This window comes from Eumetopias jubatus, unplaced genomic scaffold, assembly GCF_037043125.1.
Source record: "Eumetopias jubatus isolate StellerSeaLion01/CBP00866 unplaced genomic scaffold, mEumJub1_p1.0 scaffold_5, whole genome shotgun sequence".
Classification (NCBI taxonomy): Eukaryota; Metazoa; Chordata; class Mammalia; order Carnivora; family Otariidae; genus Eumetopias; species Eumetopias jubatus.
The window spans coordinates 149,383,583-149,403,762 of NW_028274811.1; the positions used below are offsets into that span (position 1 = coordinate 149,383,583).

At 49.9% G+C, this 20,180-nt stretch overlaps 1 protein-coding gene and 1 pseudogene across 3 annotated transcripts in view; both read left to right on the forward strand.

Moving 5' to 3' along the window:
* The window catches only part of MED10 (mediator complex subunit 10), a 135,910-nt gene that overhangs the window by 21,923 nt on the left and 93,807 nt on the right, over window positions 1-20,180 (forward strand). The gene's annotated exons all lie outside the window — the stretch shown is intronic.
* LOC114223694 (U6 spliceosomal RNA) lies at window positions 12,474-12,571 on the forward strand (annotated as a pseudogene).

The following is a 20,180-nucleotide window of genomic DNA, read 5'->3' on the forward strand; positions in this document are numbered from 1 at the left end:
AGGGATAAAAGACCTGCTTCAGCAGATTAAAAACAAAAACAAAACAAGATTTCTTGCCTCATTTAAAAAATATGAATACTCTATAGCTTATTAGGCTTGCATTTATTATAAATAAGAGAAGTTACAATTTATTTGCATTGAGCAAAATTGTTGGCATGGAAAGCACTCCGTGTTTATCCTGATGCTTTTTGTCTCTTTGGTGCACTCATTGCCCCTGGTTGAAAATCATGGTGGCAGGGCGGGGTGGGGGCATGTCGAATCGTGGAAGAATTGGCTGCTAAGATTTTACACCCGGTTACCAGTTGGTTCTTGGACCCAGGTCTGCATTTTTAGCAATGCCTGAAGGCAAAGTAGGCAAAGCACCTGGAGTAGTAGGAGCAAAATATTAGGAGGAGGAGGAGCAAAGTAAGCAAAGCACCGTTAATAGGTGCTTAATATGCGTTAGTTCATTCCCCTCTGCTGGGAAGAAAATAAGAGTTTTGGCTGAGGACGAGGTGAACACGGTACATTAGGAAGCAATGACCTCGCATCTAACAGTTGTCCCGAGTGGCTCTTGAGGGGGTGCAGGCTGGCCCTCAGCTGTTCTCCTTCTCTTACGAGGAAAGCCCTTTGGCAGGAATGTCGGCCACATCTTCATCCTGCTTCTGCTCTGGGGTCTGCTGTGCCCTGCCCTTCTTGCTCCTCCACAGTCTCTGCCTTGGAGCACAAGCCGCTCCAATCCTGGTGGGGTTTTGTTCTCCTGGTTGTGAGTCAACTTGGGACCCAGGCACAAATTGCAGAAACCTTCCAGTCTTTAATTGTGAATTTTAGAATTTCAGGCTTTTTGGCAACTGTGTTTCTAGAGCTCTCATGACTTGTTGATGATGCTGCCTTCTGTACCAAGCTGTGCAAGTGTCATGGGGAGGGACTCTCGATGATGATGTTAGACTTATGCAGGTGATGCTGGGGAAGCCCCTCTTTCCTTGCTGTTCCAGGAACCAAATGGAATAGCAGAGGCTTGGAGAAGGGAAGAGCTTGCCTCTGGGGTGTGTGGCAGAATAACGGCCCAGCAGAGATGGGCACACCCTAATCCCTGGAACCTATGACTGTGTTAGGTTAGTGATGAGCGGGCATCAGGGGTGCAGATGGAATTAAGGTGCTAGTGGACTGGCTTTAACATAGGGAGTTAGCCTGGATTATCTGGATGGGTCCAATGCAATCACACGAGTTTAAAAGTGGATAGGGGACAGAAGAAGAAAGTTGGAGGGAGACACTGAGTGTAGAGGAGACAGGACACAGAGATGCAGTGTTGCTTCACTGAAGATGGAGGAAGGGGCCACGAGCCGAGGAATGCGGGCAGCCTGGAGACGCTGTGGAAGGGCCAGGAGACGGATTCTGCTCCAGAGCCTCCAGACAGGAATGCATCCTGCTCTCACCCTGAGTTCCACCCAGTGAGACCTTTTCTGGAGTTCTAACCAATGGCACCTGAAGATAAATTTGTGTTGTTGAAACTGCTAAGATTGTAGTAAGTTGCGGTTGCCTGGAAGAGTCTCCCCCGCCGAGGTCATTCATTTCCCACCAGCCAGGACCATCTTGGCTTCCACAGAGGGGTGGGATCTTATTCTCGTGGTACCCTAGAGCTCATACAGAGCAGCAGGATCCAGCCCTTTCTAGACTCTTTCTGGAACTTTCCATCGGTGAGTGCCTTCCAGGACAGCCATGGGGCAAGAAGGAAGGAAGGGGAGGGCTTCAGCTGAAGGGCAGCAGGAGGGCCCTGCCCTTGCAGGAGCTGGGCCTGGGGCTGAGCCGCGCTTCTGGGCAGCAGGGGCAGCCCTCTCCAGGAGCAGCCCAGCAGGAAGCAGCATGGGAGACCCTCCAGGCACCTGGAGCGCGGGCCCACCTGCTCGCCCTGCAGAGAGCAGCCACAGGCGAGGGGTCTCCCACAGAGGGGCTCTGCACCTCACTTGCCTCCCTAGCTAATGTCACACAATAGGGACCCAGGAGACATCCCTTGGAATGGGACAGACTCCTAGCTCTAGGTCATCTATAAGGGGGAGCCTTAAGAGAAGCTTCTTGAAAGCTTCTGGAATATGCCATGGAGTGAGAGATTGGGAAGCTGCTTCTCTCTTGCTGAGTCATACATTTGTGGGGGTATTAGAATTTCCGTGGGTGAGGATCAGTGCCCATTTTCTCCCTAATGCATTTCGTTTCAAACTCCAGAGACCTGTGCAGAAGCCTCGTCAGGGAACGGAAGGCTTGCTTGGCAGAATTAGCCTCCATCTGAAGCTTCTCAAAGGCAGGGCGTTCCGTCTCTCATGTGTGTGGTCCCCGGAGGAGTGGGGACCCTCCTGGCTCCCCATCGCTTCTTCCCTACGTCGTCTCGTCCTCAAAGTCCGCAGCCCCTCCCGGCAGGTGCCCCCCGCCCCCATGCCTGGCCTGCGGGCCTCTCCCCATCCCCACCTGTGTCCCCTCCATGTTCCCTCCGTCCCCATTTTATGTCATTGGGCTCCTTGAGGATAAGGCATGGGATGCCTGCTCTCAGTTCTGTGACCTCCTTAAAGCTCTGGCTATGGCCCCCCCACCCACCTGGACCACATCCTCCGGGGCCATGCTCTGGGCCTGTCCTCTCCGCAATGCCCTGGCCTCCAAAATCTCCGTGCGGACTGCCCCCTCTGATGCCTTCCTCCACCCGCCCAGTGCCCTGGTGTTCCCTCACTGTGGCGCCTGCCTACCCTTTTGGAGGCTTCCTTCTGATTCCTTCATCCAACCACGTGTCTGCTCTGCGGCTCCCCATCCCTGCACCCCTTCTTGTGCCACTGGACTCCGTGGCTCTCCCCAGGAGCACTCCTCTTAAGCACTCTCAAGTCTCTTGCCCTCTTCCCTCTGACTGGGACGCAGTCAGAAACATCATAGCCTGATTAAACCCATCCATCTGCCCCCCGCCGGGGTCCGGGCATCCCAGGAGAAGGTTGCACCACCGGCCAACACCCGCTCTGGAGATTCCTGCCCTCCAGGCTCAGAAGAGCCCCCATGCAGCTGCGGTCTGCCGCCTTGGCCTGGCCTGCACCCCCTCTCCAGGGGCCTTTCCATGGGCTCAGCCACTCTGCCTTGTTTTTTTTTTTTTTTTCCCTGGGGGTGCTCAGGCATCATTAGGTCTCACTTTTTCTTTCTTTTTCCACTTCATTGGAGTATTACTTTCCTGTGCCTGCTGTGACAAATGACCACACAGGGAGGGGCTTGAAAAAACAGAAATATATTGGCTCACAGTTCTGGAGCCCAGAAGTCTGCCATGTGGGTGAGGGTGATTGACAGCCCACTTATGAGCATTTGTGCTTAGATGTGTTTACTGAGCCTGGGTATGGCTGCAGTGAGGGCTCTCTGGTATTAGCAAACGGATGCCCTTCCATAGTTCTTCTAAAATGAGGCACAGACAGAACAAGAGCAACAGTGACCCCCTACAGCAGGTCTACTTTGCCTCTTTATCAGAAGGTTTCAGATCCTGTGTCTTTTCCACCTCCCCTTCCCTGCCCTCAACCAGTGGCCGACGTGATTTTAGGGTTCCAGCCATAAAAAGAAAATTCTTTAATTTAGAGATGACTGTCCAGGCCCCAGGCATATTGCATTTACAGTACAATATTGCTTTGGGGGGTGGCAGATAATATTGTCAGAATCATCCTGGGACCAAAAACGAAGGTCAATGAAATGCACCGTCTTATTAAGCCGTTCACTAATTGCATACTATTCCGCTTTTATTAGCTGCCCCGTTTGACGAGGGTGGTGATTTTGAAGCTAGAGAGAGAGGCAATATCCCATATATACTTGCATAACGTCGGAGAAAGAAAGGTCATGGGTTTTCCTAGCACTTTTGACGAATCTGACAAGTATGTGCAGATTCCAGGTAAGTGATTCCAGACTGGCTCGTTCCCTTGCACACTTTGTTTTTCTGTTGTTTTAACATGACTATGTACTACTTCCTGTCTCTCGCAACCTGTTGTACGTTAATGGCCAATTGATAATAGGATTCCCAAACACGAATGCAAGACAGATATAGCCACGAGCTAGCCAGAGGGTGTGTTTCGCCACTGTGCGCCTCTGTCTGATGGCACATTTTTAACATCAGGCCCGTCCTGTCTCAAAGCTGGTGTGCACTGCTTGCTGGCCTGCCAATGGGGACAGCCAGGCGTGCCCCCGCCTTCCAGGGTGTGAGGAGGCGTGGTATCCAGCGTGGGACCCTCGCAGGGCACCAGGATGAGGCTGAACTCCGGGTGTGGGGCCCTTTGGGCCACATTCCAGCCTCCTCTGTGGGTGACAGTACCATGTGGTTTCTCTCGGGGACATGCGCTTCTGGAGATAAAAGTGAAGCAGGCAACGTATGTTAGGGATCAGGGCCCCTCTGCTGACCACCCACCCACCTGCTCTTGCCGCAGCTTTGGCTAAGCCACAATTAGAAGCTGGAGCGGGGCTCCTGGTCCAGGCTGGAGCCATGCAAGCGGCTTTCCTGCGCCCTGGGGGGCCCGTCTGAGGCCTCTGCTCCTTGGGTGGAGGGTGTCTATGAGCTAGTGGTAGGAAGGTCAGGGGCCTCTGGCCAGGATGGCAGTGCCGCTGGGGCAGAAGGTCATCCCCGAGGGAAGATCAGGCTGCTGTGGAGTTACATTAGTCAGCAGGAAAATGGGATTCAGAGAGGTTTAAAGCAGAAATCACCACAGAGGTTTCACACCACAGCCCTCCTCTTATAGATCAGAAGGCCGGCCCGAGAGGAAACAGCTCAGGGGGCACAGAGCTTGGGCCCGGAATCCAGGCGCCCGGTTCCCAGCCCTGGGGTTTCCCCCCACACCGTCGGCCTCTCTTTCCTGGGAGAGAGAGACGGGTTCCTCAGTCAGGGTCTCACGGCTGCCACCCCCACCCCAGGCTCTTGGGTGGGTTCGGGGTGGGGGTGGTGGGGAGTGTTGATGATCCTAAGGAAGTAGCGACAGCGTCAGGTGGAACATCGGCTGTCATCTGAGGCTTCCTGCCCTGAGCAGGCCGAGCCCCCCCACCCCCCCACCATGCCCGTGGACAGCACCCCGAAGCTGGGGCTCCTGCTCTGGGGCCCCAGCCCCGGCTTCCTGCCCGCCAGCCTGGCTGTCAGCCACAGCCCTCGTCTGCCTTTGCCCCCTGCGGCCTGCCAAGCACTGAGGCTGTTATGGGTCCAATTTGTCCCCCCAAAAGCCATGTTGAAGTCCTGGTCCCTGGTGAATTCACGTGACCTTATTTGGATAGATGGTCTTTGCAGATGTCATCAGGTTTAGATGAGGCGATAGTCGAGGAGGGTGGCGCTCCACCACAAGCCGTGTCCTTGTAAGGAGAGGAACACGGGGACAAGCAGAGCGGGAAGAGGATGTGAAGTCACGCAGGGGGACCGCCGCGGGGGGACCGTCGCAGGGGGACCGTCGCAGGGAGACCGTCGCAAGGAGACCGCCGCAGGGGGACTGCCACGGGGAGACCGCCGCAGGGGGACCGCCACGGGGGAACCGCCACGGGGAGACCGTCGCAGGGAGACCGCCGCAGGGGGACCGCCGCGGGGGAACCGCCGCGGGGAGACCGTCGCAGGGAGACCGCCGCAGGGGGACCGTCGCGGGGAGACCGCTGCGGGGAGACCGCCACGGGGAGACCGCCACGGGGGGACCGTCGCAGGGAGACCGCCGCGGGGAGACCGCTGCAGGGGGACCGTCGCGGGGGGACCGTCGCAGGGAGACCGCCGCGGGGAGACCGCTGCAGGGGGACCGTCGCGGGGGGACCACCGCAGGGAGACCGCCGCGGGGAGACCGTCGCAGGGAGACCGCCGCAGGGGGGACCACCGCAGGGAGGCTGTCAACAGGACGCCAGAGGCAGAGATTGGAGCGACGCGTCTACAAACCGAGGAACGTCCAGAGGCACAGGACAGACGCTCCCCTGGAGCCTCAGACAGAGCAGGGCCATTGCCACCACCTTGAGGTCAGACTCTGGCCTCCAGAACTTGAGAGAAGACGCTTCGGCTGCGTTCGGCTGCCCAGGTGGTGCCTGTTTGTCACGGCAGGCCCAGGGACTGGCACGGCACCCCGCACTGAGCACCTCTGTGCCCGCCATCTGGCCACACCGCAGCCGTCCCCTGCCCGCCTCCCTGTACGCGTGCCCCTCCCCACCCCCTCCCCACCCCCTCCCCACCCCTTCCAAATCCGTCCTCCTCGCGCTGCTGCAAGAGCCGCTCACCAAAGCACACCTGGGGTTCTGTCCCCTCTGCTCAGCAGTCCTCGGATGCCCCGGCACCGCGGTGCAGTCGACAAGGTGCAGTGTGGCCACCTGCCCTCTGTGAGCCTCCTCTCCCCCAGGCCCCTGTGTCCGTGTGTCAGCTGTCCCACACCACTCAGTCTGCAGGTCCACTCTGTCTCCGTGCTGGAGAGCTGCTCCCTCCTCGCCGTGTTGCACACCTCTGCCCGAGCTTAGACGCCCCAGCGGGCTGCCTTCTTGCTCTGCACCATGTTCCTGTCTCCACGCTGACGGCAGAGGGAATGGCGTCCTCCTGTCTCCACCCGCCTGCCCTCCACAGAGGTGTCTGAGCCCAGGTCACGGGGGCCCCCCAGGCCATAGCTCTCAGTAAGCGTTCGTGCTAGTGGTCTGGTTAGCCTTGCTGCACAAGCACAAGTCAGGAGAACTGGGGAGAAGGTTCAGTCTGCGTGAGCTTTGCACATCTTGGAACACTGGAGTTTTGATGAATTTCATAAAAATAAATCAGTGACCTTTAGGTTTAAGCTTTTTTTTTTTTTTTAAACTATGCTGATTATAACTCAAGGGAGAAATAAATCGGTGCTACACACTTGTGCTGAACTGAGAAACTTTTACACAAAAATGCTAAAGTCAGCCTCGCTGGCATCCCATCATTCACTAAAAATCCAGTGAAATGGTATTGAAACTCATATTGAGAAGCTTAGGAATTCAAAGAAATAAACTTAATCGTAGTAGTCACATCTCCATTAGAATCAGATCAGTTTCATTGAAAACTACTGAAAATATACCTTAGTATTAATATAGATCCCACATTATCTTATTTACAGAGATGCGGTTCATATTCTGGGTAGAACAACCCCTCAGCATGTGTTTTGAGATGCTTTTTCTAGCTTGAGAGGGGACACGTGCTAGATTTAGGAAACTAAGCGTATTATATTCCTCGGACATTAGGGGGTGTTATTCTCAGTCTAATTCCCCTATTTTCAGGAGCTTATTTTTCTAGAGTCTGAATGCAGCATTGAAAGCCGGGGGCCTATCTTCTGATGGTGTAGGAGAGGGCCAGGAGTTGGTTCATTTGTCCACTCATTCATTCCTTTGGCAAGCAGCAATAAACACAGTGCAGATGTGCGGCCAGCTTCAAGCAAGGACCTGGCTCCACGTCTGTGGAGTGACTCAGCATGATCAGAAGGTTAAGAGACACATTCAGGAACAGCTGTTCTCCAGCCACTGTGCTCTGGTCTTGACATCACTCCAAACTGGAGTGGGAAAAGCAAACTTGGGTGTCCAGTGGGCATGGAGCCTCTTGGTGGGCGCTGATGGGTGTGGTGAGGTGAGTGACTCTGGACTGCAGCCGTGCACAAGCCCTGCTCTCCGAGAGTTCAATGGGAATACAGAGGCAGGACACAGAGTGGTGGAACAAAAGAACATTGGAAGAGTTTTGTGCAGCATTTTGTGGTATGACATCAGAGGTGCTGCCTAATTTATCGAAACTAAATTCTACGATGCAAAAAGAAAGACTATAGAAAGAAACGCTTCCATTTCACAGGTGGGTAAGTGAGGGTATTGTTAGTTTTAGGTTCAATTTAGTTGGAAAGTTTATTATGGAGTGTCTCTCCATCTGCCCATTTATCCATTCACCTTCCCAACTGTCCATCCATCCATCTATCCCTCAGTTCATCCATCCATCCATCCATCCATCCATCCATCTGTCCGTCCATCCATCCATCCATTCATCCATCCAAATACTCACCTTCCCACCATCATCTACTTTCATACTTACTGGAAAATTAACAAAAACATTTAAAAGGTTTGCATGTATCTTTTGTGGTTTCTGAAGTAAAAACAAACAAAACAAAACCTCAGGGAAACAGCATTTCACCTGACAGAACTAGCAGCTTCTGTTCAGAAAGCCAAAATATTTCAGGTTCCTGGGTGGCAGTTTGGCTATAATTGAAAAAATTTAACATGTATGCTGTTCTGAGTTGCTAATAGATCTACAAAGACATGGTCTCTCCTGTGGATTTGAAATTGAAAAAATGGTCAAAACCAAAAGCATTAAAAATATTCAAAGATGAAAAAAAGTTCAAAGATGCCTGTAAGACCAGCCAGCATCAGATGATTCCTCCCTTGTCCTCGCTGATTCATCATCACACCCTCTGTCTTGTGCCACTTTAGAGCATCAGATTGGGAATCCTTCTAGGTACAGGCCACCTTGAACTCCGAACTGGTTTCAGTGTATCACACGTAGATAGACACAGTGTAGGACCCAGGGATCCTGGCTGGTTGCCACATCCACTGTCCCCAGAATCAGTCTCTGCAATGTGACAAAGCCCCGCTCCTGGCTCTCCAGGCCTTAGCACCCATTCTCCTCTTTCCCAGTTCCCTCCCTGGAGCATCCATTTCCCATAAGTGTCTTCCTCCCAACTCCCCAAACCACATCTGGTTGCTCCCCACCATTGGCCTCTGGGTTTCCTACCAGAGGGCCACTCGAGACCCTTTGCTCAGCAGAACCCAGGGCATTCCTATTCCTCTGCTAGAACCAGTTCTAAGGGACTGTACGGCCATCTGTGTGCCCTCTCTTCCTCTTTGGTAGCACGCCAGTCAGGGCATCCAGTTTCTTCATTCTTGCCATGTCTTTCTTGTTTGTGACTTGATGATGTTCTCAGGCTCCAGTGCCAGGTCAGGGCTCCCTGAATCCACCCCTGGCATGGTGTGGCTTTTTGTCTCCAGTGACTTCTCTCTTTTTAAGGGACGATGGAGTTGATGTTGAGTCATAACAACACACTCCTACTCAGTGCCTAGAATGACTATCACCTTCCAGCCTCTAGGATCTAAGCATAATAACCAATAAGCATGTGGTGCTGATGATGCTCCTGGAGCTTTTAAAAATGATTTGCAGATTTCAACTCAGATAATCCTCAAAATAAGTGCTATGGACGGAATATTTGCGGCCTCCCCAAATTAATACGTTCAGGCCCTATCCCCATTGTCATGGTTTTGGGAAGTGAGGGCTTGGGGAGGAAATAAGAATCAGGTTGGATTATGAGAGGGAACCCCCATGATGGGATTAGAGCTCCTGTAAGAAGACAAGGGACCAGAGCTTGCTTTCCTGGCCCTGTGAGGTTACAGCCAGAGGCAGCTGCCTGCAAGCCAGGAAGTGGCCCTTCACCAGACGCCAGCTCCACTAGCTTCTTGACCTTGGACCCAGCCTCCAGAAATGTGGGAAATAAAGGCTTGTTGTTTAAGCCACCTGGTCTATGGTAGTTTCATTCTACCAGACCAAAATGATGGACATGATACTCTTAAAAAAGACAAGTCATTATTAAACCCATTTTACAAATAGGAAACTGAGGCCCAGAGAGGCTATGTGACTTGCCCGAATCACCCAGCTGGTAAGTGGTAGAGCCCAGTCAAACCTGGGTTCAAACAACCAAGCATCTGATGCCCTTCGATTGCTCCCTTTCTTCCTCACTGCAGCAGAGCTCCCAGAGGATGCTCCAGCCCCAGCGGGCACTTTCCATCTCTGCCCCTATTGTTCGCATGCTTTTTCCTCTCTCCTCCTCTCCTCCATGCGGCACTACACCGTGCCTCCCGCCCCTCCTGGCCATTACGCCTTGCCTCATCTGGTGAGCTATCTTCTCCCAAGACCATGTGTAGAACAGACCGTGAGCTTAGAAAGGCAGGGCACTTGTATATGGTCATTTACAATTTGTGTTCACAATTCCTCATCACACCAGTCATACTGCTTTATAGATGATAATGGTTCAACATGTGTGGATTATCCGGGGAAAAGCTTGCTTCATGCTGACTCTGCCAAAGGAGGGGTGAAGTCATAGTTACATAAGCAAAATGAAGTGGAAAATGAAGGCAATTATGTAGGTAATTCAAAAAGAGGAAAAAAAAGAAGCACTTTTTGGGTGGGGGGGGCTTAATTATGTGGATTTATCAGATGTGAGTTAAAAAAATGTATAATTACCCAGACAACGGGCTGAGTGTTCCACTTAACTTTGAGTGGGTCAGAGAGAGCGTGAATCGGGCGCTTTGTGTGCCAGACTCGGCTGAGAGGCGAACTCATTGTCAGATTCTGGGAAACCCAAGTGGCTTCTCTGAGCTCTGGTTTTTCTCTGCGACGGAGTCGGGGGCCCAGCGATTGGCACAGCTGGTCTGAGTTACATCATCACCCTCCTGTTAAATGTCTCATCTTGGTCCCTAATCCTCTGCACTCCACACTTTGGCATTCCTTTTATACCCTGCTTTCTCTAATTGATACTTCGGAATTTGTCTCTCTGATGAGGTTACAAAGTCTGTGAGGTTGAGATCCATCCCCTGCTTTCTTGGCTGAGCTGCCCACCTCCTCAAATCCTACAGTGGAGGATCAGAACCAGGACAAGCATGGCGTTGATGGATGGGAGCAGTGAAGTTGCTGCAGACCGGTGTCCTGAGGCAGTGGTCCTAACCTGGCTGCGCATTACTGTCACTTACAGAGCCTCTGATGTGGTGGATCTGGGTTTGGCCCCAGGATCAGTACTTCATTAAAGGCCTCAGGTGATTCCAGTGGGGGTCGTGAGATTCTGCAGTGGTTACAAATACACCTCTGCGGTGGGCTGTGGACACCCGGCTCCTCCATCTTACCAAGGCAGTAGCGGCTCACCATCAACGATGATGAAGCTGACAGAGACTCATTATGAAATCTTCCTCAAGACCCAGTGGCCTTGGCCATGCCATGGAGGAAGCAGTATGGTGGCCAGGTCTTCCTGTCCTTAATAAAAAATCTCTTTCGGTTGGTCCGTGCTCTAGAGGAGAGATATATAGTAAATTTCCAGCATATATTAACTTTAAGTGTTATGGTCAAAAGTAGAAGATTGATTTTTTGAATCAACCTTTAAAAAAACTCCTTTTTAAAGTAGCGAGTCACGAGATGAGCACAGTCTTGTGACAGCCTGGAAATTTAGAAGCAAACTGTAGAGCATCAATCATTGGTTCCAGGCTGACTGGCTGGCATGCACCCGCATGGGCTATTTTGGGCATGAACTGGTCTTGGAGATGCTATCAAAATATGGTGTTGGGCCTCGTCCAATACTAGCACTTCCATTTGGTTATTAAGCAGAAGCTCCAGAAAGGGCAAGGCTTGAAATAGGCAAAAACTTGCAAGGTTTGAGATTCTATTCAAACTTCCCATGGCCAGCCAGCCTTGGAATCATCAAGCATCAGAATCTGGTGAATCAGCATTTGAAGATGCATCCAGGCTTGATTTGGAGATTTTGACTCAGCCATCAGTGAAATTCAGCATTTTCTCTTGAAGCTTTCAGTGACCTTTGGCTTCATTCAGGCTCAAACACCGAAGGCAAAGGGAGAGGGGATGGATTCTCAAACTCCTGAGTGAAGATCGTACATCTGAGATGCTGAGATCCATTCATCCACGGTAGAACCAAATGACATCTCCTTTGCCCCAGGGTCTTCCTCTCCCATTACTGGGGCGGGAGGGGTGGAGGCGGGAGCAGAGGCCCTCAGAGAAGGGTCAAGGAGAGCTAGGAGCCACACACAGACCCCATCAAAGCTCACCCAGGCAGCAGGCTCCATGCCACGTGCTCCACAGAGCTCAGAACCATCCCCAGTCCTGTGTCTGCTGACACATTCCCGTAAATCTCCAGTTGAGACTTGGAGGTACTGTGAAGCTGACGCTAAGTGCTTTCTGCTCTGAGAACAATTATGTACTTCTGAATAACACTCAACACACCCTTTGAATGTGAAAATGGGTTAGATCAAAACATCAGAGTGTACCTGCATCCCTGATGATCCTTTTTAATGTAGCGGTGGTTTCTGACATTAAGGAGAAATGTGGATTTAGCTGCGTGCTTTTATGTCTCTAGCCTGCGACTTGCTTATTCAGGCTGTAGATACTCGTAAACAGGGAAACAACAGAAGAACATCAAATATTAATTCTGTATCGGTATTAAAGTATCATAAGCAGTAGTAAGCATGTGTTAAGCTGTCAGGAGGCATGTTGGATTGTACAATGTAAGTTGGGGCCGGATTCTTCATTATCCCGTGGACCAAGAGCCTCACCAAGGATGGTATTTAGTCTCTTTGAGGCCTTTACTTTGGTGTTGAGATGTTTTCCTCAGGCTTTTCTGTATGAATGATTTCCTCTTTTACTCCTTCGTGAATATCTTTGTTGCTGTTGTTTTTTAATTACGAAAAATCTATATGTTTATCTTTAAGGATTTAAGTGATGTAGAAATGAGTAATAGGTGCTCATTTCAGCAGATATAAAATTGGAACGATACAGAGAAGATGAGCACGGATGTGCAAGGATGACACACAAATTTATGAAGCCTTCTATATTTAAAGAAAAAGAAATGAATAATTAGAAATTCGCATGGGTTTATTTCTTATTTGTAATTTAAATTAACCTATGCAGATATCTTTATGTATATAACATATATTATTAAATTTAATTTTAATTATATCATACTAAGATATTATTTTATATCTCTGGCTTTTTTCACCTAATAGTGCATATTTAACAACGTTCTATGAATGTATATTATTTTTAATAGAAAAACTATGTTACAAAAGATTAGGTAAAAACACATTACGATATTCGTTGGGCAGCCATTAAAATGTGAATTGTCCCAGATTTCAAGATATACTACAAAGCTGTAGCGATCAAAATAGTATGGCACTGGCCCAGAAATAGACACATAGATCAATGGAACAGAACAGAAAATCCAGAAATAAACCTGATTATATGATCAACTAATCTTTGACAAAGGAGGCAAGAATACGCAATGGGACAAAGGATGGTCTCTTCAATAAATGGTGTTGGGAAAACTGGACAGCTACATGAAGAAGAATGAAACTGGACCACTTCCTTACACCATACACAAAAATAAATTCAAAAGGGATTAAAGACCTAAATGTGAGATATGAAACCATAAAATCCTAGAGGAAAGCACAAGTGGTAACTTCTCTGACATTGGCTGTAGCAACATGTTTCTAGACAGGTCTCCCGAGGCAAGGGAAACGAAAGCAGAAATAAACTATTGAGACTATATCAAAATAAAAAGGTTCTGCACAGCAAAGGAAATAATCAACAATCCTTAAAGGCAATCTACTAAATGGAAAGAAATATTTGCCAATGGCATATCTGATAAAGGGTAAGTAATCAAAATATATGAAACCCGAGTAATCCAATTAAAAATGGGCAGAGGACATGAACAGACATTTCTCCAAAGAAGACATACAGATGGCTAACAGACACATGAAAAGATGCGCATCATCACTCATCCTCGGGGAAATGCAAATCAAAACAATGAGATGTCACTTCACACCTGTCAGAATGGCTAAAAATCAACACCACAAGAACCACCAAGTGTTGGCGAGGATGTGGAGAAAAAGAAACACTTGTGCATGTTGGTGGGAATGCAAACTGGTGCAGCCACTACTGAAAACAGTATGGAGGTTCTTCAAAAAATTAAAAATAGAACTCCTATATGATCCAGTAATTCCATGATTGTGTATTTACCCAAAGAATATGAAAACACTAATTTGAAAAGATATATGCACCCCTATGTTTATTGCAGCATTTGCAACAACGTGGATGGATGGACCTAGAGAGTATAATGCTTAGTGAAATAAGTCAGGCACAGAAAGACAAATACCATATAATTTCACTCATATGTGGAATTTAGGAAACAAAACAAATGAACAGAGAAAAAAAAGAGACCAAAAAAATCAGACCGTTATCTCTAGAGAAAAACCTGAAGGCCACCAGAGGGGTGGTAGGTGGGGGATGGGTGAAATAGGTGAAGGGGATTGAGGGCACTTAACTCGATGGGAACTGAGTAACGTGTAGAATTACTGAATTACTGTATTGTACACCGGAGACTAATATAATTCTGTATATTAATTATACTGGAATTAAAATTTTTGAGACAGTGAGTTGTCAAGATTATGTGATTACATGGAAATACGATAGTCAATACATGAAATGTGATACACAGTTATTCATAAACCAAATATCCAACTGGGGTTTTCAAACAAAATATGTTTCTTGTTTAAGATGGATTTGTCTTGGGGCCCCTGGGTGGCTCAGTCGGTTAAGCGTCCAGCTCTTGATTTTGGCTCAGGTCATGATCTCGGGGTCATTGGATGGAGCCCCACGTTGGGCTCTATGCTGGGCATGGAGCCTGCTTAAGATTCTCTCTCTCTCTCCTTCTGCCCCTCCCCACCCCCTGCTCGCATGCACTCCCTCTCTCTCCCTCTCAACAAAATTATAAATAATAATAATAATTTAGACAAAAATAAGATGGATTTGTCTTGATTTAAAAAAAATGAAATTGCTTCCCTGGGAGAGAGTCTCTTGGCCATCTTCACAATGGCCTATCCATGTGGATTTTGTTTCTCGCAATGAGCCAGGTATGATTGTAAGGGCAATCCCTTCCCCACCTTGACCTTAGTAGGCTGTTCCCCAGCAGCCTCACCCAACTGAATGACAGTGGTGAGATGGGCAGAGCGTGGGTTTCATCCTTTCATGACCTTGTTTCTATCTTTCAGCTCTTTAGAACCTCTTTGGGGAAATTAGTTTTAACTTCAAATGCACTTTCTTTTTGGATAAATGTGAACTAAACAATTTCAGGGAATAAAATGTTTGACAGTGAGCAGATTGCATATAAGGGATTTAAAAATTTATTTGGGATGTTAAATTACAAACAAACAATTTGAAACAATTTGATTCTCCTACAAATGCAAGGAGTGTGTCTTCCATAAAATAGCTGGTGTTCTTATTCGTTAAACATGTTCTAAACTGAAATCTCAATTCCCACCTTCCACCTCACTTGTCAGTCCCTAAACTGGTAAGCTGAGCTACTAGGTACACAGTTGCTTAAGCCAAAGATCTAGATGATATTCTTGTAGAGGGTAACTTCTGCCATAGCAACAATTAATCCTGGAATCTCTGTAGCTCACAGTGGGAAACATTCACTTCTTGCTCATGGGTCTGTTTCATCTTGGACTCAATTAGGCCTACTTGGGGTCTACATGTATTCCCATCCAGGACCCAGGCTGGCAGAGAAGTCCCCCCCTGGGATGTGCCTGATTTACAGTGTAGAGTACAAGCTCAGGAAGGACAGCAGAAATAAGTGGTACCTCCTAAACCCTCTGCCATATCTGGCACACTTCCATATAGATCTTGTTGGTCAAACGAAGCCACATAGCCAAGTCCAAAGTGAATGGGGAGAGATTTGTATTCTCCCTGCAGGGTGACCAGGCTCTGGTGGGATGGATTAACTGAAGATAAATGATTCCGTCAACCACAGCCCTGGTCTCGTTCAAGTCCTGTTGCCTGTCTGTCCAGAGCATAGCCTACACCTGCTCTCTTCTCTCCCCCTCCACCCCTGCCCTCCAGAGCAAGCCACCATATTCTCTCCCTCTCTTTCTCTTTCTGCTCTTCACCTGACCTCCCACAGTCCATTCCACGTACAGCAGCTGGAGTGATCTAAAAACAACCCAACAAAATGCAGAACAGGCCACGATACTCCCTTGCTTAATGCCATCCTTTGGCTTCTCACAAAAACCCACGCTCCTGCTCCAGATTATAAAGCCTGATGAGATCTGGTTTCTGCCCCTCCCCTGATGTCACTCACCTTGGGTAGTTCCCCTCTCCTACATGGCTACCTTCTTCATTTCTCCAGTGTACATACTTATTCTTGCCTTGGGGTCTTCACACCAGCTGCTCCCTCTGCCAGGAGCATATTCCTCCTGGTCTCAAAGATCTAGATGATATTCTCGTAGAGGGTAGCCTCTGCCATTGCAACAAATAATCCTGGAATCTCTGTAGCTCACAGTGAGAAGCATTTACTTCTCACTGACCTTTCTAGAGAAGCTTCCGTTGGACACTGGTCCTAGCACCTTCCCTGTGTGGCACTCACAGCAGCTTGATAGCTTGTCTGTTTTCCTGGTTGATTGTTTGGGGTCTGTTTGCCCTCTCCCACGATGCCCGCTTAGGAGTGCTGGGCCTTTGGCGTCCCCAGTTCCTAGGAGTCCTCCTGCAACGTCCCAGGACTTGGTGAATATTCTGAATGAATTTTAAAGTCTCCTAATGGAGTTCACGGCACAATATTTTCTCCTACTCTTAATGTACTTTTTGAAAAAGTACACTGTTGTGGGTGAATCAGTGTGAGTGGGGAGTAGAGTATCATCAGTTCAATGTTTGCCTCACCGTGGCATTAAAAGCCAGGTCAAATGATAGGATGAGAAATAAATCCACAGGGAGGAAAGACCTAGCACCTTCCATGAGGAGGGGCCGTGCCGTGTGGTGGAGTCAACGAGGTGCATGGGGTGAGACCCAGGGAGAGTGGGGCGATTCCAGTTCTGTTTCTTCCCAGATGTGCGTCTCTGGCTGTGTTATTTTGTTCCCTTTAACTGAATCCTTGGGAGCCTTATGAAGTAGAGTAAATGCTGGCCCCCTGTGAAAACAATTCTAAGTTCTGCTGTAAGATGCCTTTATAAACATGTGATGTATTAGAATTCTAAAACTCTACAATCAGAAATAAAAACCAGGTAATTTCTAAATTCTAAAAGTGCTGCTCTGTGGAGGGCTTCCCCTCAGGGTATCTGTCGTTGTAACACCATGTATTACCTTACACTGTGGTTACACTGTAATGCAGCCCCGTGGCCGGCCACCCAGGAGCAGGTCCTCCCCATCTCGTTACTTGCGGGGTCAGAACCCATCCTGTTATCTGTGCTCCGTTCCTGGGGTGCTGGTGAATCGGTGTTAGGACTTGGCCAGACCCGCCAGGCCGGCTCCATGGCCCTACGCTGGAATTCTTACTGGCTTCCAGAACTCCTTCCCACGGGGGCTCATTATATTAATTTAAAGCCCTATAGGTGATTATTGAAAAGAAAAGCAAATGTTTACAGACATTCAAGCAATGTCTGGGTAACAATTAGCAATTTCTGTCTCAAGTTAAAAAAAAATTTCAATTTCCCCCCCTCAGGCCCCTTGCACATCAATAACATAATCCATACTTTTCTTGCTGTTTACAGTTAATTAGCCTGACTTCATGAAGCACTCACAATCATCCTGGAGGCATGACTGCATGCGTTTTAGAAATGGGAAAACAGAGACTCAGAGCGGTTGACAAAGCTGCCCAGGGGACACAGCCTCCAAGTGGCTGGAAGTGCAGGTGCCGGGACTTGAGACCCTAGTGGACACTCTGACGCTGGTTGTCTGTATCAGTTACCTGTGGTTGCTGTCACAAAGCACCGCAAATTTAGCAGCTCACCAACACGCATGTACGATCTTACCATTCTGAGAGGTCATCAGGGCCGTGTCCTTCTGCAGGTTCCAGGGGAGAATCGGTGTCTTGCCTTTTCCCCATCTAGAGCCCATCCCTTGGCTCCAGGGTGCTTCCTCGGGCTACACCGTGGGCTTGGCTGCCCACCTTCCTCGGGCTACACCCCCGGCTCCGTTCCTCGCTGCATCTGCATTTCCCGTAGTCACACCTCCCTCAGGCTCCGCGAGCCTCCTGCACTCTGGAGGACCCCACTGAGGCGCCCAGGCGATTCGGGATGACCTCCCTGTTTTAAGGCCAGTTGATCATCGGCATTAATTCCATCCACGAGCTCGGGTCCCCTTTGCTGTGTTCCCCACCATATTCACAGCCCCCAGGGATTAGGAAGTGAACGTCTGGAGGGGCCCACCGTGCCCACCATGTCTGTCTGTGGCACTTCTGGCGGGGGCTGAACAGACACAGGAGGGGGACGCCCTGCCGCCCACCAGCGCGGGGAGGCGGATTCCAGCACGCTGGAACAGGGGCAGAGGCTTCGCCTATAGTCCTCGGGACCCGCTGGCCGGGCCCCGCGCCTGGCACCCCTTCCCATGAGCTCCGTGCGCGTGCTTGTGAGGTGCTGTCTCTGGGCGTCCCTCCCCCGTCTGCGCGGCGGGCTCAGCCACTCTGCCTCCTTGCCCTGCTGACTGGGCCCCCAGGAGGTCTCGTCCGTAAGGCTCCCGTGCAGGTAGTGAGCTCCTGAGAGGACTGGCTGCATGAAAATGCTTGCATCAGCCTCAGCGAGGCTCTAGGCATGTGAGGGCCTGTGGGGTCATGATGCAATGGCCACACACGCCTGGCTGTCCCCTCCTTCTGGCCCCGGGGTCCTGGACCCTTGTCCTTTGCTGGGACCACAGGACTTATTCTAGAAGGTGGCACCTCAGGTCAGAGCGTTAATTGGTTTCCTCCGCTCGAGTCCCACTCTACAGTTGGGGGTGTCCCCCAAGGAGGTCCCTGCAGACGACTCCACCAGACTCGAGTTAATGCCCTGCACCTTTCCCGGTCTAGATGTACAAGGGTCTAGTAGGGACAGAGAAAAGAGAGGGCTCGGCTGGCAGACATCGGGGCTGGGTGAGGGGTGGGCTTCCCCGCTGGGAGCAACACGTGCACTTTCTCCTCTCTTCCCTCTCAGTCCCAGGGTCCCGTCTTCTGAGGGGGTTCCTGACCCTACTGGGCTGGGTTCAAAGCCCTCATGGAAGGATTTCTGAGACAGGCAGGTCACTGCTGAGCTGAGTTTCGCACACAGCCCTGCCTGGGGGCTCCGGAGTACCAGCCAACATGACCGTATCTGGTTCTTGTTCATTTAGTTGATGATGTTTCTGTGAACATGGGAAGTCTTCCACAATCCGATGAAAGGGTCTAAGTCCTCACATACTGCTTTTGAGAAACAGGGCTTACGCTGATTACCCAGAATTGTAGAGCTAATAGCTGGCCCAGCCATGATTTGAACTCGGGATTTTTGCCTCCATGTTAAAGATGGGTGCATTCACCAGGATCTTGGTGGAAACAACAGAACATTTCTCCCTAACTAGTTTTAGCCAGCATGGCTCTTCAGTCATGAGCAGAATCTCCGAAGAGGCTTGCGGGGCCCCTGAACAGGAGCTTTGTGTCCCCGCCCCCGGCCCCCCTGAAGACGTGGTTTGAGGGACCAACTGAAGCTGGGTCCTGGTCCCTGACACCCCTGCCCCTGGGTCTCAGGGAACTGGGTAAGGAGGCACCACTCTGGCTGGATCGTCTCCTGCCCACCCACTTCCCTGTGACAGAAACAAGGTTTCAGTGCAGAGCCTAGGATGATCCTGCGTGGTATGGAGGCCTGGGACCTGGGATCTGGCTTCTCGAGAGGGGCTGACTCTGCTTCCGTTGTAACGGCTTCCCTGCCGAGCAAGGGTACTCAAAGGTGCCAGCCCCCCCTCCCCCCCCTGCCCCGCAAACACATGCTCACCTGGTGCATTTAGTCATGGCCTATGGGGGCTGAATCCCAGGCAGGGTGCCTCCTGACAGACCCCCGGTTTCCCGTCCCACTTCCCGGAAGAGAGGGTTCGAAGAAAGCAAGCATCTGCGGAGCGTGGGGGACAAGCACCCTGTGCCTGTCACTCACGTCTTATTTGAATTTTACAAAAACAAGGAAAGTAAATGTGTGAGACATTTTTCTATTCAATTTCCAAGTACTTTCTTAAAAGTGACTTCTGACAACTGTCATTAAAAAGGAAATAGACACAGTATGAAAAACACCCTGAAATCTCATAATATAAAATTTACTTGATTTCTTCCACTTTGCTGCTGGTTTTGAAGGAAATAACAAGCTTTTTCTATTTCGAGCTAGTGTGATCCTTGAATTCATATTGCTTATGTCCCTGCTGGTCATAATGCTCAATATATATAGCGCCTAATAGAGTCAACCATAAAAGCAAAGAAAGTACTTCCAGAGCCCACAGATTGCAGCTGAAAAAAGCCATCACTTATGCAGGGGCCATTATTTATCAGCTTTAATCCAGGGTAGCTATTTCTTGTGCTGTGTCCATGAGACCAGCTCTCTCTCTCTCTCCCCTTCCACATCCGCCCAAGCTCTGTGAACCATAAATCACGATTCAGATCTCTCTGTACTAACCCCAGCCATAGCCACAG